This window comes from Pelophylax lessonae (assembly GCF_965119305.1).
Source record: "Pelophylax lessonae genome assembly, chromosome: 12".
NCBI classification, from domain to species: Eukaryota; Metazoa; Chordata; class Amphibia; order Anura; family Ranidae; genus Pelophylax; species Pelophylax lessonae.
In genome coordinates, this window is record NC_138779.1 from 126,274,225 (window position 1) to 126,298,491 (window position 24,267).

Sequence of the window (24,267 nt, forward strand, 5' to 3'; positions counted from 1 at the left end):
CTCTATTAGCTTTTAGACGATTCCCGAAAACCCTCCACTTCAGATAAGCCTATCCTACCCACACCTAACAACCATACTTCCATTTTCTCCATCAGCTCATCTCCCACAGTTATTGCTTTCTGTTTCACTTGACCCTCCCTTCTAGATTGTAAGCTCTAATGAGCAGGGCCCTCTAATTCCTCCTGTATTGAATTGTATTGTAACTGTATTGTCTTCCCTCATATTTTAAAGCGCTGCGCAAACTGTTGATATGAATCCTGTACAATAATAATAATAATAAGGATCATTCACTTGTGTACTGCAAACTAACTTCATGAAACGTAGCCGTAAAATAGACTTTAATATGAGGAACCATGGGTACTACAGTGTCCCTAGTATACAAAGCCACTGGACCCCTTGTACCATTTATTGAATGAACCCGCATGAGTGAATTTATTCAATAAAGCCCAGCAAGGAATTTCGGGAAAGTACAGTAGCTCAGAGGAAACCATTAGATGCTACTTTACTGTTGCCAAATGAGTTAGGATTTTTAATTACCACAAATTGCTCAGTTTTGCGTATTATATAGGCTGTTTGTTTTTAGGACAGGCCTGTACTTGCTCATTGGTAAACACTAGGTAGAATTTAGTAAGTCACTGTGTGTACAGCTCTGTCAAAGAGCAGCATGAAAAGTGTTTGTAATCAGGGTCATTCCCAAGGTAACAGGGACTCAACAGCCATGTGAGTGAGACACGGCGTCTCCTATTACAGGACTAAGAAGAAAACAGGCCGAGGAAAACACAGAAAGACGCGGACAGACAAAACCGAAGACAACCGATCAGACACGAAACATCAAGATTAGAACATTTAGGGATTTATATGAATTCTACTAAAGAACGAAGAAGAAACTTAAAGAAGGGATTTTAGGAGAAAAATCACCCATGCATCAGAGACAACAATGAACTGAGCTGGAGGACGGCGTTCAAAGCAACAACCCCACAGAGAAAGAGAAGCCACTTCAAAGACCAGCCTGAAGGAATTTTTAGGTAAAGAAATTATTTAAATGCTTTTAAACAAAACTTAGACAAGTTTAATGACATTGTGGACATTTTCTTCTGTATAAAACATACCGACAAAAAAGAAAAGGCAAAGAGGAAAATATCACAAAGTGAAAAATACTAACCAGAAGGAAATTTCCTACTTCTGGAAAATTAACACAGCTATGTGATTTTAAGGAGAACCTACAACTCTTAGGAGGTAAGTAGCAAGCTCTGCTTATAAAAAATCATTTATCTTTTTTTAAGTCTATGTCAAAACAAAACCTTTTTTATTTTATTTTTTACATTTTGATTAAGTGAGGAAGGGTTGAACTCTACTTTCTACTGCTCTCCAGGGCTCTGCTATGGAGATTTCCAGTCGCATCCTGTCCTGATGACCACCGTTTCACAAGACCGGAAGTGAGGGAAAATCTGCAACAGGGGCACAGACAGAAATTAAAACTGGAGACGGGTTCTAGGCTTCCCTTATGCTGCTAGAAAATAGCATTTTTTTTTCAGTCTGTGCCTATTTGTCCTATGTAACCATATTATTTTGTCTCATTACCATACATTGCGGCACAGTTGCATGTGTAAAGTAGCGGGCCGAAGTTTTTCAGATACTTTTTATATTAAAGTAACTCCAAATCTACAACTACAAATCTAAAGGGTTTCTACTGGACTAGAGTTAATGTAAGATCTTCTGTACCATTTCCTTGGAGTTGTATATTTGCTTGGTTGTCACAGCTGTCACATGGTTGGAAGCTTACTTGTATTTTGGGACCGCATGAATGTCTTTATGTGGTTGAGTTTTCTTCCTCTTTTTGTTGGTTAACACTATATTAAAACTGTAAAATCTCACTAAAAAGTGGAAAAAAATAATAACTCCACTTTTGTTGAGATGTATTTCTGTCCATCCAGTCTTGAGATTTACACAGACAGCACAGCCAGTCTGGTGAATTGACATTTCTCCTTTGCAGTTAAGCATCATAACTAGGGCACCTCCTCGCCCCCAGCCTCAACCTGTAGGCATGTTCCTTGTCACTGAATGCAGGACAGGGTTGCCAACTGTCAGTAAATTTACAATTTGTAAAAATCACTGATTTTTTCCAGCTCTCTGTACATATCAGGGACTGATAATTTGTCATGCTGTATTGACTTTTTAAGTGTAAATCAGGCAAATTAATTGTTATGGGTATTTTAAGGGTTTTCTATATGGCGTTTATATTGTTTAAATATCGTTTTTCTTTTTCTGTCATTTTTTTTAGGTTGTAAAAAAAAAAAAAAAAGTTCTGCGTCAGTAAATTTTTCATGCTTTGTCAGTAAAAAGTGCTGTGGAAGGTTGGCAACACTGATGCAGGACACATGATTGCCTGCAAGGTCTGCCCCTCCTTCTGCCAGTCTGTGTTCTGTTGTACAACATATTCCAAAAGGATGCTACCAAGTCCAATTTAGATGAGTTAAATCCAAATCTATTTAAAGCTGAACTCTATACAGTTAAACAAGAGACCAATAATGCAGCTCAGTAATCGTTAATACATCATTAAATGTATTTTGTTAAAAGCAAGCAGGGTAAGTACCTTACTTGATACTAGCCTCCTGCAGTCTTTGTACAGCAGAACTGCTGGGAGAGGGAGAAGCAGCACAAGAAGCCAATCAGTTAATGTGTTAACAAGGAACAGATTGATAAAAGGAGAAATTAGAGTGACAGATGAGCTCATTGGCCTGCTGCTTTCCCTTGATGCTGGGTTTACCCTAGAGGGAACAGCTGCAGGAGCACTTTACCTGTCCAGCAGCTGTCTTCTCTCAACTGGGCTAGGGGGCAGTGTGGTGCACACTTCAGCACATCACATGGCTCCCTTTTTTTGTTTTGGTCTTGGACAAACTTTATTTGAAGTGTATAAAATGTACACTTCATTCGTGGTGCTGTATTGCATCTCAATGCACTGGTGCTGCTGTACAGTGCCATACGATTCTGCACAGTGTGCTGCGATAAAATGCAGCACGGATGCAGTGTGAGGAACACAGGAAACAATTGTTTCCTTGCAGTGACAGGCATTTTGCAATGCTTACAATGTAGTAAAACATCTGTCACTGCGCAATGTGTGAATTAGCGCTCGCTGTCAAGTCACAAGCTCGGGGTGGGGAGCAGAACTGTAATTATTCAATTTTTCTGAAAAATGTTAGCAAAATAAAAAAATTGCTAAACAAGCTGTATTGTAATTTATTGTTATTAAAATTACCTTTTCTTTTTTTAATCTGCAGACAATGTAGTTTTCTGTAACAGTCAATGCAATATGGCAACCTGGAGGTGTTCTGTACAAAGTTGGGGTACAGAACGCCCCCAATAATGTAATTTTCTGCTTCTGTGGTTGGCTCACTGATTTTTCCAGAAGTCTGCACGAAGATGCTATTCAAATAATTGGTATGCCCTACAACCAGGACTTTATTTATTTTCAGTTCGAACGTGGTGGAACGCAATTCCAGCACCTCCATTACTGAATGTAGGTAATGGCAAAGGGTGCTGGGGTGTGTTGGAGGGTCTATTGAGGCTGGCTGCTGGGGGATATATTGTTCCTGGGGAGATCTATTTTTGTGTGGTGGTTTATTGTTGCTCGGGGGGTCCACTGTTGCCCGAAGAGGTCTGTTGAGGGAGGAGTCTATTGATACTGGCTGCTCAAAGGTCTGTTGTTGCTGCCAGTTATCCAATGTTGTTGGTATGGTATTTTGTTGCATGGTCTATTTCTCGATCACTTTCCCACTCAATTTGTATATTTGCATTTTTTTCTAAGCATACCTATTTTTGCGCTGTGTACTACCTCATAATTAGGGTTTTTTTTGTTGCTGGGTGGTCTATTTTACTGGTTATTATCATTTAACAAATTCCATGCAAAATTACATTGCACCACAAAATGACACTTGTATTCTCTAAAAGGGGCAGTACTGGAAGGAGGGTAGGGTGTGGAGAAAAGGGATGGTGCTCAGGGGCCGGTAGGGTGAAGGGGCAAGAATTGACTCAGAAGGGGGGAGTTTCTGCACCTATTCACTGCCTACAACAGAAGGTTTGGTGATGTACACTACAAAGGTAATTACTTATATAGAGATGCAGACAATGCAACTTTCCTCATCAGAACACTGAGCGTGCACCAGCTGATTATATTTAAGCAGATCCTCCTATTCAGAAAAAGTACCCAAAAGGGATGGTTAACGCCTTGGTGCCTCCCGACCCTTTAAGTGTTTTCAGACACCGGGAGGTAGGCCGGGGTCTATGATTATGTGATCGCCATGATTGGCTGTCATGGCCGTCGCATGATTGGGAAGCTCCTGATCACAAGCAGCAATAGGGATTTTACTTTAGCCACCAGTAACTGTGCCAGGAGCACAGGGCGTGCTATCTTGACACAGCTGTATTTGCAATGTGGTATACCAAGGCCCACCCGCTGGGAGGCTGCATATTTGTGTGCCCTCGAAACCAACAGGTTAAACAAGCAGCTTATTCTGCAGGGAGTAGGAGTTTACAACAAAGCAAGCTCTACCGCCCACGTAATGCAGATTTGTGGCGGCAAAACGCATGGGCTTTTAACACCCACACGCTGCACATGTGTTCATGGGCGGCAGAGCTTTCTGTGTTGAGAGCGTGCTCACTGTGCGCTCAGAACACTGTGACCAAGCTTTCAAAGACCACTCTCAGTCCATACTAATGGTCGGGAGTTGGCAGGAATGGCTCCAGGTCATGTGACCAATGAGACTGCCAATCACAGTGGTCATGAGCTCATGGGCTCCCCCCGGCAAACAGCATACAAAACTTATTAAAGAAACACCAGCTGTGAGTGGGCAGGGGTTAAAGTCCCTGCAATGTATGTTGGCCACCCAGAAGCCATTGTCCTTTTCTTAGCAAAAGTGGAGTTTTAAAGGACTCATTTTTAGGGTGGAACATGTAACATGTTCCTGCTCCTGCCGCCGCTCAGGGATCTGAGCACCTGGTGTGACAGCAATATGGGGAGAAGTTCCCCGTACCAGCTGTCACATTTTGAAAAACAGCGTGCCATTTTTTACCTGCAAAAAAATGTGTATTTATTTAAACTTAACCATTTTAATTCTTTTTAAATAAATATATACCTGCATTTGTTGGCATTTTCTAAATATTAGCCTGGAGTTTCGTTTTAAATCAAACCTTTACTTTGTACAGGCTATGTTCAATAACAGGTGTTCCTAATAGCAATTCCACTAAACATCCTGCACATATCTTCCCTGTGCCAATTTCAAACCCGAGTAGCAAAAAATAGTCACTTTGATGTTCCCCCTATGTCTGCCTTGATACAGCGCTTGGTGCCTAAATGCTGTCACTTGAGCTTGGAGTGGGGTGTGTATAACCCTGTCTTAGCTTCGACTAGCAAAAGCTGGCCATACACTGATCAAGTTTCAGCTGATTCCAGCTGAATTTGCTGAAATTTGTCCTGTGGATGGCCCTGTCAACACCACCCAGCTCAACAAAAGTTGACTGAAGAGGCCAGGTGGAAAATTCATGGTCAAACAGTGGCTACATCCAATCAGATGCAGTCAATGTTCAGGTATATTGTAATTTGACAACCACAGGTTAAGGCGGCCAGACTACAATAGCCCACACTGCAGAATCCTTAGTTTCCCCCATGCCCACATTTATTCAGTTACCCCACTTTTCATTCGAACTGGAACCCATAATTATATTGGAAATTGAAACTTAGGTCTTACTAATGCTACGTCTAATAGCAAGATTATGTCTTTTTCACCTGAGCCCAGGCCTCTTTAAATTCAAGAAATTTGGAAGCTGTAGCCTGGCATTCCATCATAAGAATAGAAAAAACTGTGCCTGATCAAAAATATATTTCTCTGTCGCTCATTGACAGACGCAGGACTGATATCTTGATATCCGTAGGGTTATACTGCCCCCTACAGGAGTAGGACACTAGGCAGGAAAAAAGTTCTGGCCACACCCATGGGCAGTCCCAGGGGGTATATCCTCTCTCTCCCTGCTATAGGATGTCAGTTTTTTTCTGCCTAGTCAGGAGTAAGGACCTAAGTTCCTTGCTGGGATCTCTGGTCCTGGCAAGCTTTTTTAGATAAATCTTTTTTTAGTTAGCTTTTTTCTCCAGTTGTTCCTGTGAGATCTTCAAGCAATTATGCCGGATCTGGGCGACGGGCTGGATGCTGAGATCCAGTGGTCACCCCAGCTGGCCTACGAGCGCGTGCAGACCCAGCTCCGCGCTGGGTCGGCCGCGACATAGTCCCACTGGACGGGGACTGGCCCGCGGGTTAAACGTCCCGCCGAGTCGCATACGACCGGTCGACGGCTGAGTCGCAGCGTCTCCTTTGGCCGACACCCCCCCCCCCACTTGGCGGTGAGGGGTTTTGTCTGGAGTGGCGCCCGCTCTGTTCCGGTATGGTGAGTAAATGCTTCCCCCCCTGCTCCTCATGGCTGACTCTGGGGTGAACCCGGGCCCCTCCCTGGGACGGTCGGACCCACACTAATCTGGGTTCCCCTCTGTTCCTGTCAGGGTACCAATAGCAGGAGGGCTCTAGGACCCAGTGTCCGTCAGAATAGGAGAAGGGCTCTAGGACCCAGCAACTCTGTCAGCCCCTTACCTGGGCCTTTATAAGGAAGCCAGCCCTTCTCTAAGTGCTGTTTGATCTTCAGCTTCTACCAACATCCTGTTTCCTTTTTCCTGTGATTCCTGGTTCCTGATTCGGCTTGTTACACCTCCATCTCCAGCTTGCTTCCTGACTTTGACCTCGGCTTGTTTAACGGATCTCCTCTGCCTGCTACCTGTCCAGACCTTGGCTACCACTTGACCTTGTCTCCTCCGCTACCCACCTGGCATCGAACCTCGGCTTGAATCAACCACCCTCTGTCTCAGCGATCCTAAGTACCTGCTTCATCTCACAGGTGCCACCTGCCTGCAGTAACCCCGCAGCACCACAGCGGTATTCCTGAACCCGTTTCTGCAAGCAACTCTGCAGGCGACCTGTGCGACTTTGGGCCTAACTCCTCCTGTCTCATCTCCAGGGGAGTTTGGCACTTAGCTGCAAGGGAAGCCCTCTCTCCATTGGCCTCCAGCACTTGATACCTGATAGTATCAAACAGCCAGGATGTCTGAGGCCGAGAGAGGTGCTTCTGCACTTGAAACCCTATGTCAGCAGATGGCGGCTCTGACACAAGCAGTCAAAAATCTGCAGGAGGGTTACTTCCAACTTGAGGGGCAGTTCCATGCTCTCACAGGTTCCATGACTTCCACCGAATCCAACCAAGCCTCTAGCCCCGCCTCTACACCAGCGCCATCCACATCAGCTGTTGCCGCTCCACCCGCTGTGGTACTGCCTTCTCCAGAGCCCAGAGTTCCCACTCCTAAGCGTTTTTCAGGGGACCGGCGGAGGTTCCGAGCTTTCAGGAATGCCTGTGAACTTTACTTTGCCCTGCAACCTAGGACCTTTGCTTCAGAAACTGTCCGAGTGGGGTTCATCATCTCCCTTCTATCTGATGAACCACAATCCTGGGCCCATAACCTCCTAGAACGACAGGATGAGGTGCTGAACTCAGTCTCCATGTTTTTTGAAGCCATGGCTACTTTATATGATGACCCACAGAAAACTGTCACCGCAGAGTCTGCCCTTCACTCCCTGGTGCAGGGAAGACGACCAGTAGAGGATTACATAGGGGAGTTCCGTAGATGGGCAGCTGATACCGGATGGAATGATGCAGCTTTGAAGTATCAATTCCGTTTAGGCCTATCTGAAACAATCAAGGATGAGCTGGCCAGATCTGAAGCTCCCGCCACGCTAGAGACTCTGATCCAAACTTCCATCCAGCTAGATAGGCGTCTGCGGGAGCGACGCTTTGAGCGTTCTCAGACCTTTCGGCCAACCTGGGTACTGCCCAAGGTCCCGGCTCCAACACTTCCTGCCGCTGCTCCTCTAAATACCTCCAATATAGAACCAATGCAGATTGGTCTGCTTCGACCCGCTTTAACCCCAGAAGAAAGAGGACGCAGGAGGCAAAACAATCTCTGTCTCTACTGTGGAGCATCAGGACACTACCTTCGCAACTGTCCGATTCGGCCAAGTAAGTCCAGGCACCTGTACCCTACATATCTTCAGCTGTCCGGATCACTATCTACTCACATTATTCTCCCCATCTCTCTGCAGGTGGCTGGAAGGGAGGTCAAACTGCGGGCAATAATTGACTCTGGAGTTTGCAGCTGCTTCCTGGACATCAACCTGGCTAAAGACCTGCACATTCCTCTGACTACCAAGGATCAAAGACTAGACATACACCTAGCTGATGGAAGTCAACCTAGTTCAGGACCTGTTACCCAAGAAACAGTCCCTATTCTCACAACCACAGACACAGGGCACCAGGAACTTTTCTGTTTTGATGTGATCAGTTCTCCAATTTTTCCAGCTATTCTTGGAATCCCATGGCTACAAGCCCACAACCCATCAGTGGACTGGTCCCAAGGGAAGGTCACCTTCTCATCCAGCTACTGCCGCCAGCATTGCGGTATCCCCACGCTAACCAACCCCCATACCTGCCTGACCATACAACCAGCAACAGACACCAGTCTAGTAGTCCCTTCAGTCTACCATGACTACCTTGACGTCTTCGACAAAAAGAAAGCCGAAACCTTGCCTCCACACCGATCATATGACTGTCCTATTGAATTGCTCCCTGGAGCGGAAATTCCCTTCGGGCGCATCTTCCCTTTGTCCGAGGTGGAATTGGAGGCTCTCAGACAATACATAGATGAGAACCTAGCCAAAGGTTTCATTCGTCCCTCTTCCTCACCTGCTGGTGCAGGCATCTTCTTTGTTGAAAAAAAAGACCACTCCCTCAGACCCTGCATCGACTACCGGGAGCTCAACAAAATTACCATCAAGAATAGGTATCCTCTTCCCCTCGTTCCGGAGTTGTTCCAGAGGTTTCGAGCGGCCCGGGTATTTACAAAACTGGACTTAAGAGGGGCTTATAATCTAGTTCGCATCAGAGAGGGGGACGAGTGGAAAACGGCCTTCAGAACACGCTTTGGCCACTTCGAATACCTCGTAATGCCATTTGGGTTATGCAACGCCCCCGCAACATTTCAACACCTGGTCAATGATATATTCCAAGAATACCTTGACTTATTTCTGATCGTTTACCTGGATGATATCCTGATCTTCTCCCCCTCTCTCGAGCTCCACCGAATCCACCGAATCCACGTCAAGAAGGTATTGAGTACCCTCCGCAGGCACGGTTTGTATGCCAAGGCCGAGAAATGCAATTTTGAAAAACAATCTATTCAATTTTTGGGCCTCGTAATCTCCGTTGGGGGAATCTCTATGGATCCCCAGAAGGTCACAGCAATCCTAGACTGGCCTGCACCTACAGACCGAAAGGGTGTAAGGTTCTGGCACTCTCAGTGCCTCCTATCACATTTATTCCAGGTGATTTCCATCTACCTAGACAGAAGAAACACATATAGGTGTGTTTCCCTTTAAGGCTGAAGCTGTCATCACCCAGCGCCGGACTAGATGGCTATTTAGGGCGTCGGTTCTCACTCACATGTGTTCGTTCAAACACCAGTACCTGGATACTAATCTTGCTTGAAGCTTCCATGCTTGCAAGCTCTCCTCGCTGACGAACCTCGCTGCGCTGATCCCTGCATCCTGCTACTGGATCATCCGCATCTCCTGAGCGATCCTTCGGCTATCGCTATTAGTGCTAAGTACCCCACAGGGGAAATCTCTATAGACTTGTACTAGGCTTACACTATTTAGCTCTGCATAGCAAGGACTGTCTTTTACATCTGCATAACTAGATTGCTAGCTCTTGAGGCTACTGCTACTATTTCCTGCAATGGGTTGATCTCTCCTGTATGCACCTGCTACTCTGTCATCTGTTATCATACATGATCGCTAACCCTTCCTGCATCCATCTGCACTGTCTCACCTCAAGTGTCTGTCACCTACCATTTCCACTCAAACCTATCCCTAAGACCTTTATCATTGTCTTACCACATGTATATAAAGTCACACTAGGAACCAGCTTAATTACTGTGTGTATTTACTGGCTGAAATAAGACCTTCCATACATGATGAGTCATTGAGGTTGGGATTGGTATCTCAGCATATCTCCTACATGACTACTGACGTGGAACTACTTCTGCAGCTGAAAATCCACACCTTATAAGAAACGCAAGGAGCGTTACAGATTGAACGAACCTAAAAAATGGATTCAGCAGAAGTAGCCACTCAGGTGACACAATTAAAACAGCAGGTATCTGCGTTAATACACGCACTTGCTGAATTGAAAAACGACAATCAGGCTCTGTTGCAGCAGGTAATTAGACTGACACAACTTACCTCTGCACAGTCTCCTGAACCCAAGATAAATCCCCCTTTGGTATTTACAGGCGATCGCAAAAAATTTCGCGAATTTAAAAACGCATGTGAGTTACTTTTTTTGCTAAAACCTCGTACCTACCTTACTGATCACATTAAGGTTTGTACTATTATTTCCTACCTATCAGGCGATCCTCGAGCCTGGGCAGATTCTCTTTTTGAAAAAAACGACCAGCTTCTCAACTCCTATGCCTTGTTCCTGGCAGAGCTCACTAGCCTATATGATGACCCCAATAGGCAGAGTACTGCCGATCTTCAGTTAAGATCCTTGAAACAAGGAAAAAGGCCTGTAGAAGACTTTGTCGCAGAATTCAAGAGATGGACCCTTGATTCAGGATGGAATGATGCATCTCTGAAAACCCAATTTAGGCTTGGCCTATCAGAAGCCGTCAAGGACGAGCTCGCCCGAGCAGAGATGCCAAAAACTCTGGATACATTGATACAACTCAGTATCACCATAGATAGAAGACTACGAGAAAGGAAGTCTGAAAAAATGGAAATGCCATTATCCAGTTCTTCTCAGAATTCAGCTATTGACCCCACTCCTAAACCCGCTCCAGGTAACCACAGACCCCGGCTACCTAAGGAAAAAAGGAGACCTAGTAGATATGGTGATCCTGCCTGGTCATGTTCCGAGCCTGCCTCAAACAGTCGACCTTGTCACTCTGACACATCCCATTTGGACCCTGATCCTACAGAGATGGATGAGGAGCCTATGGAGATTGGTGCCATACATGCTAGGTTGTCCTCACAAGAAAAAAGAGATCACAGGAGAATCTGTGGCCTTTGTTTTTATTGTGGTGAAGGGGGACATTTCATTACATTCTGCCCAACCAGACCCCATAGGCCTAAGGCTCTCCCAATGGAGGCCAGGCGAATCCGAAGGGTCTTCCCTGAAAAACAGCCTGGAAATTATCAAGGCTGTTGCCAGCCCTGTCCCCGTTCTATATCAGTGAAGGACACCCAGAAATTAACAAATATTGGAATAGATATTCCTTCAACTCCAGTGAACTTTATACCACGTTCAAAAAACCCTCCTGTACCACCTCCTGAGGATACTCCTATTTTTGCAAGCACATTTCTGGCTTCCGATGAAAATACAGAGATTCTTGCACCTGACTGCGTACGTGCTTCTAATGGCACGGTGGTCTGTAGGAAGGATCTGAGGATGTTTGAAGAAGCATTGGTTGCTAGGTCTACTAGGATTACTTCGGATGGTTATGCGTCCGATTCTAGTGAGGGGTCCATGTAGCAGACACCCTAACAACAAGTCCTATCCGATTTTCATATCGGCAAACAAGTGATCCGATTTTCATATCGGCAAACAAGTGATCCGATTTTCATATCGGCAACAAGTGATCCGATTCTCAGATCGGTTACCAACCTGATCCGATTCTCATATCGGCAACAAGTGATCCGATTCTCATCGGTTACCAACCTGATCCAATTTTCATATCGGCAACAAGGGATCCGATTCTCAGATCGGTTACCAACCTGATCCGATTCTCATATCGGCAACCATTTTTTTTTTTTTTTTTTCTTCCCGATTTTCATATCGGCAACCAGTCTTATCCGATTCTCGCATCGGCAACCAGTCTCATCCGATTCTCGCATCGGCAACCAGTCTCATCCGATTCTCGCATCGGCAACCAGTCTCATCCGATTCTCGTATTGGCAACCAGTCTTATCCGATTCTCGTATCGGCAACCAGTGTTATCCGATTCTCGTTTCGGCAACCAGTTTTTTCCGATTCTTATATCGACAACCAGCCTTAGAGGCCTTCCGGAGCCGGCCTTACGGGGGGGGGGTAATGTAAGGTTCTGGCACTCTCAGTGCCTCCTATCACATTTATTCCGGGTGATTTCCATCTACCTAGACAGAAGAAACACATATAGGTGTGTTTCCCTTTAAGGCTGAAGCTGTCATCACCCAGCGCCGGACTAGATGGCTATTTAGGGCGTCGGTTCTCACTCACATGTGTTCGTTCAAACACCAGTACCTGGATACTAATCTTGCTTGAAGCTTCCATGCTTGCAAGCTCTCCTCGCTGACGAACCTCGCTGCGCTGATCCCTGCATCCTGCTACTGGATCATCCGCATCTCCTGAGCGATCCTTCGGCTATCGCTATTAGTGCTAAGTACCCCACAGGGGAAATCTCTATAGACTTGTACTAGGCTTACACTATTTAGCTCTGCATAGCAAGGACTGTCTTTTACATCTGCATAACTAGATTGCTAGCTCTTGAGGCTACTGCTACTATTTCCTGCAATGGGTTGATCTCTCCTGTATGCACCTGCTACTCTGTCATCTGTTATCATACATGATCGCTAACCCTTCCTGCATCCATCTGCACTGTCTCACCTCAAGTGTCTGTCACCTACCATTTCCACTCAAACCTATCCCTAAGACCTTTATCATTGTCTTACCACATGTATATAAAGTCACACTAGGAACCAGCTTAATTACTGTGTGTATTTACTGGCTGAAATAAGACCTTCCATACATGATGAGTCATTGAGGTTGGGATTGGTATCTCAGCATATCTCCTACATGACTACTGACGTGGAACTACTTCTGCAGCTGAAAATCCACACCTTATAAGAAACGCAAGGAGCGTTACAAAGGGAGTCCAAAGATTTTTAGGCTTTGCCAGTTTTTACCGGAGATTTATTAAGGACTTCTCCACTATCATCGCCCCAATTACTCAACTCACACGTCTCCACACCCGTTTCCTCTGGAATCAGGAAGCCCAAGTAGCCTTTGAAAAACTCAAAACCTTGTTTACCTCTGCTCCGGTGCTGCAACACCCGGACCCAGCGCTTCCTTTCGTTCTTGAAGTAGATGCTTCTGAAGTTGCGACGGGAGCCGTGCTTTCTCAGCGGACGGGCCCAAAAGCTCTACTACACCCAGTAGCCTTCTGCTCTAAGAAATTAAACCAGGCTGAGAGAAACTACGACGTAGGTGACCGAGAGCTTCTGGCTATTAAAGTGGCCTTTGAAGAGTGGAGATATCTATTGGAGGGCGCCAATCACCCGATCATGATTTTTACGGACCACAAAAACTTAGAGTATCTGAGATCCGCCAAACGCCTAAGACCCCGACAAGCTAGATGGGCATTATTCTTCTCACGATTCAACTTCCATTTAACCTATAGACCAGGATCCAAGAACGGGAAGGCAGACGCCTTGTCCCGGATGTTCCCTGAATCCACAGAACCTGCTCCACCGAGCACTATTCTTTCAGCCCAGAACTTTTTATTGATTCAACCCAGCTTGAAATCGGTCATTGAACGAGCCTCTGCTTCATGCCCTGAATCTGAGCAGGTCTCGTTAAGGAAACAAGATGGATTACTCTGGCACCAGGATAAGGTCTTCGTGCCTCAGGAGGCAAGGCTTCAGGTCTTCAAGACGTACCACGACCGCCAGTTAGCCGGCCACTTTGGAGTTCGTAAAACAAGTGAGCTCATCCAACGGTCCTTCTGGTGGCCCAACCTTAGTCGAGACTGTAGAGCCTATGTTAAATCCTGCTCTGTGTGCCTACGTAGCAAGGGAGACAAGACAAGGCCCTGGGGACTACTGAGACCCTTACCTATTCCTAACCGTCCATGGGAAGGTATCTCAATGGATTTTATTGTGGAGCTTCCGCCCTCGGAGGGTTTTACTGCCATTATGGTGGTGGTGGATCGCCTGTTGAAGATGGCCCATTTTCTACCCTTGGTAGGCACTCCTTCAGCAACTGAGACTGCCCACATCTTCCTCAAGGAAATTGTGAGACTCCACGGCTTTCCCAGAAGCATTGTTTCTGATCGGGGGGTACAATTTACCTCCAAGATTTGGAGAGCTCTGTGTAATGCCCTGAAAATAGAACTTTGCCTCTCATCAGCATACCATCCTCAGAGCAATGGACAAACAGAGCGTACGAATCAAACCTTGGAGCAGTACCTCCGCTGTTTCTCAGCCTTTTCACAGGATGACTGGGTCTCGTTGCTTCCATTTGCGGAGTTTGCTTATAACAATTCACTACACTCAGCCACAAACCAGTCTCCATTCTGGGCCAACTATGGATTCCACCCACTTGCCTTGCCTGACGCTATATTCGAATCTGCAGTACCTGCTGTCCAGGACAGACTTACTTTTATACAGCAAAACTATCAAACCCTTCAAGAATGCATACTGAAGGCTCAAACCGACTACAAGAAATTTTTTGACAAGAAACGCAGGGGGAATCCCTCCTTTAAAATTGGGGATGAGGTATGGCTGTCTACGGCCAATCTGAAACTGCCTTGCCCATCGAAGAAGCTAGGGCCTAAATACATTGGTCCGTTTCCAATTAAACAAGAGGTAAACCCAGTGGCTTTTGAATTATCCCTACCGGATTCTTATAGGATTCACCCAGTTTTTCATGCCTCTCTCCTAAAAACGGCCATTCCAGATCCATTTCCTGGGAGAGTGGAACTTCCTCCACCATCAGTAACTGTTGGTGAAGAAACAGAATATGAGGTGGAGTCAATATTGGATTGCAGGAAACAAGGCAGGCAAATCCAATATCTGATCAAATGGAAGGGGTATCCACCCGAAGAAAGCTCTTGGGAACCAAAGATCAACATTCATGCCCCTAGACTCCTTAGGGAATTTCATGCCAGATATCCAAGGAAGATGGCCCGGTTGGGCATCCGGAGGCTGCCCATTGGGGGGGGGGGGGCACTGTCAGGGTACCAATAGCAGGAGGGCTCTAGGACCCAGTGTCCGTCAGAATAGGAGAAGGGCTCTAGGACCCAGCAACTCTGTCAGCCCCTTACCTGGGCCTTTATAAGGAAGCCAGCCCTTCTCTAAGTGCTGTTTGATCTTCAGCTTCTACCAACATCCTGTTTCCTGTGATTCCTGGTTCCTGATTCGGCTTGTTACACCTCCATCTCCAGCTTGCTTCCTGACTTTGACCTCGGCTTGTTTAACGGATCTCCTCTGCCTGCTACCTGTCCAGACCTTGGCTACCACTTGACCTTGTCTCCTCCGCTACCCACCTGGCATCGAACCTCGGCTTGAATCAACCACCCTCTGTCTCAGCGATCCTAAGTACCTGCTTCATCTCACAGGTGCCACCTGCCTGCAGTAACCCCGCAGCACCACAGCGGTATTCCTGAACCCGTTGCTGCAAGCAACTCTGCAGGCGACCTGTGCGACTTTGGGCCTAACTCCTCCTGTCTCATCTCCAGGGGAGTTTGTGGTGTCCCTCTCCCCCCTCCCTTCCCCCCTACGGGGGGTGTTTGTGTGTGTGTGTGGGGTGGCTCGCCGTTCATGCAAGCCGCTAAGGGGGTGGGGGGTCCCGAGTGCGGACAGCTGTTGTGCGGGGGCTTCCTCCCTGGCTTTCCAGGGCCTACCTGACGATCGATCGTCTGTTAGTGAATGTGGGGACCCCCCTTCCCAACGCAGCGCACGGGGCCGCCATTTGTTTGGAGTCCCTCATGGGGGCGGCCATCTTGGTACACCCAGCTCATTTTGTTTGCAGAGCTGGGCAGCTGTGGGAGTTACTGAGGGTGTGTGAGGGGGCGGAGCCCCTCCCTAGACCCGGGAAGATCGCTCCACAGGACTTCCTTGTCATGTAGACAACGCTGAGAGCAGTCCTTTTGAACTCTGGTGCATCGTGTGAGCCTTTTGGGGGTCTCTCTCTCTCTCTCTGCGGGGGTCTCGAGGCACGCTGTCTCATTGAGGGGCGCTGTAGCGCTGGGTGACATTTTGCGAAAAAAAATTTTTTTTTTTTTTTTCAATTTTTTCATACTTTGCTGACGGGTTCCCCTGGTGTTGCCATGGACCCTGCTGCACATGTGTCCCCACCTGATCCCCTCGAGGTGGCCGCAGGGCCCTCCGATTCTTCTCTCACCATTGATGCGCTTTCGGCGGTCCTGGAGTCATTTGTGTCCCGGGTGGAGGTGGCCTGTCAGGGATGGGGGGGCTAAAAAGCGACCCCCGCCTACCCCTGTCTTGTCTGATACCTCAGATTCTGATCCTGAGCCAGTCGCTGCTGCAGGTTCCTCCTCTGGGGCTGCTGTCTCGCGCCCCGTCTCCTCTGATAGTGAGGATGACCTTTCTGCCTCCGCCATAGAGCAGGACAAGACACTGGTGGACGCACTGATTGTGTCTGTCCGGGAGACCCTAAAACTGGAAGTTGCACCTGCGGATGCAGCTCATACGGAAGTTGCCTTTGGCACTCGCAAGCCCTCCAGGGTAGCGAAGGTGTTTCCCTTTCCCAAATGCTTTGACGATATCATTAAGAAGGAGTGGGTCCATCCAAATCGACCCCCTGGGATGCCCAAACGGATTGCTAGGCGCTACCCGTTTGAAGAGTCCCTCCTTAAAAAATGAACGGTGCCACCTTCGGTGGATCCGCCGGTTTCCAGACTAAATAAGGCTACTGTTATCCCGTTGAAGGATTCCCCGTCCTTTCGGGATCCAGTTGATCGTAGGGCGGAATCTGTGTCCCGTTCCATATTCTCCCTGGCAGGGTCGGCCTTGAGGCCAGTGTTTACCATTGCTCTGGTTTCACAGACGTTGACGGAATGGGCCAAGCTGTTACGCCATGACCTGGAGGGGAGAAGTCTTCCCCCCCTGCCGTGGCGGAGTTGCTGGAGCAAATGGTGCAGGGGCTACAGTTTGTTTGTGACGCCGCACTGGACGCTGCTCCATTGCTGGGCGTGTGTCGGTCTTGGCGGTGGTCCTCCGGCGCATGCTATGGTTGAAGTGCTGGTCGGCGGATTAGGCTTCCAAAAAAGCCTTGACTGATCTCCTTTTTTCAGGGGGATCACCTGTTTGGTGCTACCTTGGATGAGATTATCAAGGATCTCACTGGGGGCAAGAGCACCTTTCTACCACTGGCTAATAAGGGTCGCAGACAGGGACCTTCCTTTTCAGCTCACAAGAAGTTTTTTCGCTCCTCCGGGGCGGGCGACAAGGCGAAGCCCTCCAAAGCCCCCCCGGGGGGTTTCAAGAGACCCTGGTCTGGTAAACAAAAATACGGTCCTTCCAGACCTGAGGATAAGACCGCTTCAGCCTGAAGGTGCGCCCCCACCCAGATCAGGGGTGGGGGGGCGTCTTCGCCGGTTCCCGGACCCGTGGCTCTCCAGGATTCAAGACAAATGGGTCCACGAGGTCATACGGTCGGGATACAAGATCGAGGTTCGATCGCTTCCACCGGCGCGGTTCTTCCCTTCCAATATGCGACTGTCCCCGGATCGCCTAACGGCTCTGTTGGGGGCAGTGCAGGACTTGATGCAACAAGGAGTGGAGTCCATTCACACAGTGGTAGCCTCCATGCATCAGGGGGATTTTCTGGCGTCCATAGACATCAAGGATGCCTATCTTCATGTTCCAATTTACGCAGGACACCAGCGGTTTCTGCGCTTTGCTGTGGGAAAGGACCACTATCAATTTGGGGCGTTACCCTTTTGGTCTCGCCGCTGCTCCCCGGGTTTTCACAAAGGTTTTGTCCCCAGTTCTGGCGCTGTTGCGGCAGCGGGGGCATATTGATTCTGGGCTACCTGAGCGACCTCCTCCTCTGTGCGGAGTCGCCGCAGGCTCAGTTTCATACGCTGACCCTCCAAAAGGAGATTCTTCCCAAATGGAACCGGAATCCCGATTCCTTGGAAAAATCGGATCCGTCTAAACGAGCGGACCAGGAAATCTCTGGTTTGGTGACTTCGGTCTCCGATGCGATGCTCAGTCAGGAGAAGTCCTCTCTTCTGATCTATTGGTCTATACGGGTGGGGAGGGATTCTCGGCAGGCTGTCTGCTCAGGGGCTCTGGTCCCTGGAAGAATCCAGGTTGCCTATAAATGTGTTGGAACTGAGAGCGATCAGGTTTTGTCTGGTTCACGGGACCGAGCATCTTCAGGGCTGCCCGGTTCGGATTCAGTTGGACAATACCACGGCTGTGGCTTATGTCAATCACCAAGGGGGCACCAAGAGTGTCCCAGCGGCCGTGGAAGTGGCCGACATTCTTCGTTAGGCGGAACGGTTTGTTCCGGCGCTTTCCGCAGTTCACATTCTGGGCGTGGCGCTGGTTGCTCCGTGGGGGCAGTATCAGCTGCGGTATGCCTTTTCCTCCTCTCAAGTTGCTGCCGAAACTTCTTCGCAGGATAGAGGCGGAGGGAATTCCAGTCATCCTTGTAGCTCTGGACTGGGCTCGTCGGGCCTGGTACGCCGACTTGGTCAGGCTGGTCGCGGACTCTCCTTGGCTACTTCCTCTCAGGGAGGATCTGCTGTCTCAGGGACCGATCTTCCATCCTGCTTTACGATCGCTGCCTATGACAGCTTGGCTGTTGAGAGCCAGGTGCTGAAGGATAGGGGTTTGTCTGTTTCAGTTATTTCTACTCTTCATTAAAGCGAGGAAAGCAACTTCCAGAAAGATCTATCATCGCACATGGAAGTCTTATATCGCGTGGTGTGAGTCCCTCGGGGGTTCCTCCACGTTCTTACTCGGTGGCTCGGATATTGGCGTTCCTGCAACGGGGGGTTGAGCAGAAGCTGGCCTTGAGCACTATCAAGGGCCAGGTTTCAGCATTGGCGATCTTCTTCCAGAGGCCACTGGCTGCTCATTCTTTGGTGCGGAATTTCATCCAGGGGGTGCGGCACCTGGCTTCTCCGGTGCGCGCGCCCTTGCCGCCCTGGGATCTTAATTTGGTGTTGTCGGTTCTCCAGAAACCTCCCTTTGAAAATATTAGGGAGATTCCCTTGCTTACCTTATCCCAGAAGGTGGCCTTTTTGGTGGCTATCACTTCTGCACGCAGGGTGTCGGAACTGGCCGCGTTGTCCTGTCTCTCCCCATATCTGGTGGTTCATAGGGATAAGGTGGTTCTTCGTCCGAATCCATCCTTCCTTCCTAAGGTGGTTTCCGACATTCACTTGAATGAGGATATTGTGTTACCTTCCCTGTGTCCTAAGCCCAGTCATCCTCGGGAGTTTGCGTTACACTCCTTGGATGTGGTTCGGGCGATCAGGGTGTACTTGGCTACTACTGACTCTTTTCGTAAGGCTGATTCACTTTTTGTGATCACGGATGGCCCTAGAAAGGGGTTGCCTGCGTCTGCCACGACTATCTCCAGCTGGATCAGACAGACGGTGGTGCAGGCTTATTCTATTAAGGGTCGGGTTCCTCTGTTCCCTGTTAAGGCGCACTCTACTCGGCTCTTAGTGCTTCCTGGGCCTTCCGCCATCAGGCGTCGGTGCTTCAGGTTTGCAAGGCGGCTACCTGGTCGTCGGTTCATACCTTTACAAAATTTTATAAGGTTGATGTGCTGGCATCGGCGGATGCCTCTTTTGGGCCGCAAGGTTTTGCAGGCTGCTGTTTGAGGGGACCTTTGGTCTACCTCGGGGGTTTTGTTGTTTTCAGGTGGGTCTCATCTTCTTGTTTCGATGAGTCCTCTGTTCTTCTGGTTGGCTCTGTTTTGGCCTTCTGGATTGGATTTTATTTCTGTTATCCCACCCCTCATTTATGGCACTGCTTTGGGACGTCCCTACGGATATCACGATATCAGTCCTGCGTCTGTCAATGAACGACAGAGAAAACTGGATTTTTGACTTACCGTAAAATCCTTTTCTCTTAAGCTCATTGACAGACGCAGTACCCGCCCCTCTATTTTGAGTTGGGTTGGTATGAGTCTCTGACACTGCTTTGTTACATAACTGACATCCTATAGCAGGGAGAGAGAGGATATACCCCCTGGGACTGCCCATGGGTGTGGCCAGAACTTTTTTCCTGCCTAGTGTCCTACTCCTGTAGGGGGCAGTATAACCCTATGGATATCAAGATATCAGTCCTGCGTCTGTCAATGAGCTTAAGAGAAAAGGATTTTTCGGTAAGTCAAAAATCCAGTTTTTTACTTTAATCCTCAAGGTGTAAAATCAGAAAAAGTGCAATTAGTGTAGAATGCCAACAATTTTCAAATGCACAATAAAGTGCTTTCTGTGCTATAGATAAAGTATGTGCAATTCATAATAAATGTGTATCACATCAGACTATAAACAGTCTATTAAAAAAAATATATAATAGTCAATGTCCTGTGTTCATCCTCATTATTATGCTATATTCCAACAGCCAAAAAATGTAGTCCATATATAAAATTGTCCCCACCAGTGGGTAATTTGTGCTTGCTTATATTTGCAGTGTGCTTATCCCTCAACCAGTATAATACCGCTCTCACCTCACAAGATGGACCTAATGTATATCAGGCCAAACACACTTTTTTACCCTTTTACATAGGGTTATTATACGTATTTGTATGTATCCTTCCAGGTTAACCACTTCAGCCCCGGAAGGTTTTACCCCCCCCTTAATGACCAGGCCATTTTTTGTGATTCGGCACTGCGTTACTTTAATGAAAAAATGTGCAGTCGTGCAACACTGTACCCAAATACAATTGATGTCCCTTTTCCCCACAAATAGAGCTTTCTTTTGGTGGTATTTGATCACCTCTGCGGTTTTTAGATTTTGAGCTATAAACAAAAAAAGAGCGCCAATTCTGAAAAAAAAAACACAATATTTTTTACTTTCTGCTATAAAACATTCCCAATAACAAAATTAAAAAAAAATCCTATTTTTTTATCAGTTTAAGCCAATTTGTATTCTGCCACCTATTTTTGGTAAAAAAAAATCCCAAAAGCGTATATTAATTGGTTTGTGCATAAGTCATCGCGTTAACAAACTACGGGATCGATTTTTGGACTTTTATTTATTTTTTGTTTTTATTAGTAATGGCGGCGATCAGCGATTTTTAGCGGGACTGCAACATTGCGGCGGACAGATCGGACCCCTATCTGACATTTTTGACACTTTTTGGAGACCAATGACATTGATACAGTAATAAGTGCTAAAAAATATGCACGGTTACTGTATAAATGACACTGGCAGGGAATTGGTTAAAACTGGGGGTGATCAAAGGGGTTAATGTATGCCTAAAGTGCTTACTGACTGTGGGGGGAAGGGCTCTGTGACAGGCACAGAGGGATCGGGGTTTCAGCTTAGCTGAAACTCCTGATCTCTCTCTGCCTGTGTGACAGAAGATCCGCCTTCTTTGTTTAAATAAGCAGGTGGGTCTTCTGTCAGTTTCTCTGACGATTGCGGGAGGCTGGCGGGGATCACGGCCGCTCTTCCCGCAGGCTGCCTCCCACTGTGTCTAATCCCAGTGGGAGCTAGACTTCGGCAGCGCACGCACAAAACCACTTGCGGCCGGCAAGTGGTTAATATGGATCTCTCATTATTGCTGCATGGGCTTCTTCAATGTTAACCACTCCCAGACTGCCTGCTGCATATATATTGCGGCAGGGTGGCCCAGCTGTGCACCGGTTTTCGGGGGCATCGCCGGTGAGCCGTTCCTGCTGTTATTGGACACAGCGGGAGCCAGTCAGCGGGTCCAGCGGCCACAATTGTGGCCACTGGGACCCGCCGATCGTTCGGAGGAACGGTGGTCTGCCTATACTGTCAAAGAATGCATTAAAAACCTTCTGTCTTTAGAACCACTTGGTAGTAAAAAAAAACTTCCAATACTGGTCCCCCCCCCCAAATCTCTAAACACTCATGTACTCCTCTCCATCCAGGTCTGTCCTGCCTGCAGCACCACTGCTTCTTCTTCCTGAATTTACAGGAAGCTCTGAGAGCAGCAGGAGTCATATTCTGTGGAGAGGGAGCAGGGAGTGTGGCTGAGCCGTGCTGTGTGTGTTTACGGACAAACACAGCCCGGGTCAGAAGCACACCCACACGGGCACTCAAAGAAGAGAAAGAGCTGAGACTGCTGGCGGGGGACTCCAGAAGAGGAGATAATTGACCTCTCTGTGCACTACCAACGCACAGAGCAGATAAAATATAACTTTCTCTGTCGCTCATTGACAGACGCAGACTTCTTGATTATATCAGTAGGGATATACTGCCCCCTACAGGAGTAGGACACTAGGCAGGAAAAAAGTTCTGGCCACACCTTATGGGCAGTCCCAGGGGGTATATCCTCTCTCTCCCTGCTACAGGATGTCAGTTTTTTTCTGCCTAGTCAGAAGTAAGGACCTAAGTTCCTTGCTGGGATCTCTGGTCCTGCAAGCTTTTTTAGATCTTTTTTAGTTAGCTTTTTTTTCTCCAGTTTGTTCCTGTGAGATCTTCAAGCAATTATGCTGGATCTGGGCGACGGGCTGGATGTTGAGATCCGGTGGTCACCCCAGCCGGCCTACGAGCGCGCGCAGGCCCTAGCTCTGCGCTGGGTCGGCCGCGACATAGTCCCACTGGACGGTGACTGGCCCCGCGAGTTAAACATCTCGCCAGGTCGCCTACGACCAGTCGGAATCTGAGTCGCGGCGTCTGTATTGGCCGACAGCCCCCCCACCTCAGTGGAGAGGGGTTCTGTCAGGAGTTGGTGCCCACCTGTTCCGGTATGGTGAGTAGAATGTTCCCCCTCTCCCCCTGACGGGTTTTGGGGTGGACGTGGGCCCCTCCCCAGGAGGACCCTCATGATTCCGGGTTCTCCTCTGTCCTATTACGCACCCCCACCTATATGCCCCCCTCACTAGTGGGTACAGGCCACATATGGAGGCGGTGGGGGGGCACCGCCGGTGTTACCCTAAAAACGATCAGGGGGGGTTAATACCTGTGCCTTCAGGCCCATCTATGATCGATCCGTAGGGTAGGCTCACGGGGGTCCCCTGTTGACACTGCGGACCGCACGAGGCCGCCATTTTCCCACGGGCCGCGTGGGCTGCCATTTTGTTGTAGCCTGCATGTCCTCAGCATGGTGGCGGCCATCTTGGTACACCCAGCTCGTCCTGCTTGAGAGCTGAGCAGCTGTAGTAATCACCAAGGGCGTGTAAGGGGGCTCCTCCCTAGACAGCGCTGAGAGCAGTCCTGGCTTCAGGGCGGCTTGGTTCGGATTCAATCGGACAATGCCACGGCCGTGGCCTATGTCAACCATCAAGGGGACACCAAGAGTGTTCTAGCGGCCGTGGAAGTGGCCGGCATGTTTTGGGCAGAACAGTTCGTTCCGGCTCTGTCTGTAGTTCACGTTCTGGGTATGGAAAATTGGCAGGCGGACTTTCTCAGCCGTCAGACCTTGGATCAAGGGGAATGGCCTCTTCAGGTCAGGCTGGTCGCAGACGCTCCTTGGCGACTTCCTCTCAGGGAAGAGCCGCTGTCTCAGGGACCGATCGTCCATCCTGCTTTACGATCACTGGCTTTGATGGCTTGGCTGTTGAGAGCCAGGTGCTGAAGGACAGGGGTTTGTCCGCTTCAGTTATTCCTACTCTGATTTAAAGCGAGGAAAGCGACTTTCAGAAAAGTCTATCATCGCACATGGAAGTCTTATATCGCGTGGTGTGAATCCCTTGGGTTTCCTCCACGTTCTTACTCGGTGGCTCGGATATTGGCCTTTCTGCAACGGGGGGTTGAGCAGAAGCTGGCCTTGAGCACTATCAAGGGTCAGGTCTCAGCATTGGCAATCTTCTTCCAGAAGCCACTAGCGACTCATTCCTTGGTACGGAATTTCATCCGGGGGGTGCGGCACCTGGCTCCTCCGGTGCGCGCGCCCTTGCCGCCCTGGGATCTTAATTTAGTGTTGTCGGCTCTCCAGAAACCTCCCTTTGAAAATATTAGGGAGATTCCCTTGCTTACCTCATCCCAGAAGGTGACCTTTTTGGTGGCTATCACTTCTGCACGCAGGGTGTCGGAATTGGCCGCATTGTCCTGTCGTTCCCCATATCTGGTGGTTCATAGGGATAAGGTGGTTCTTCGTCCGAATCCATCCTTCCTTCCTAAGGCGGTTTCAGAGTTTCATTTGAATGAGGATATTGTGTTACCTTCCCTGTGTCCTAAGCCC

The 24,267-nt window shown here is 48.3% G+C and overlaps 1 protein-coding gene across 2 annotated transcripts in view; it reads left to right on the top strand.

Annotated features, from left to right (window-relative positions):
• The window catches only part of USP2 (ubiquitin specific peptidase 2), a 192,394-nt gene that overhangs the window by 46,251 nt on the left and 121,876 nt on the right, over positions 1–24,267 (top strand). Inside the window, exon 1 of one of the 2 annotated variants that reach the window (XM_082274548.1) lies at positions 756–1,236. The exons of the other annotated variant lie outside the window; for it this stretch is intronic. The gene's annotated coding sequence lies outside the window, so the exon portion shown is untranslated. Of the gene's footprint in view, positions 1–755; positions 1,237–24,267 lie in introns of those variants that run through there. 2 annotated transcript variants of the gene reach the window in all.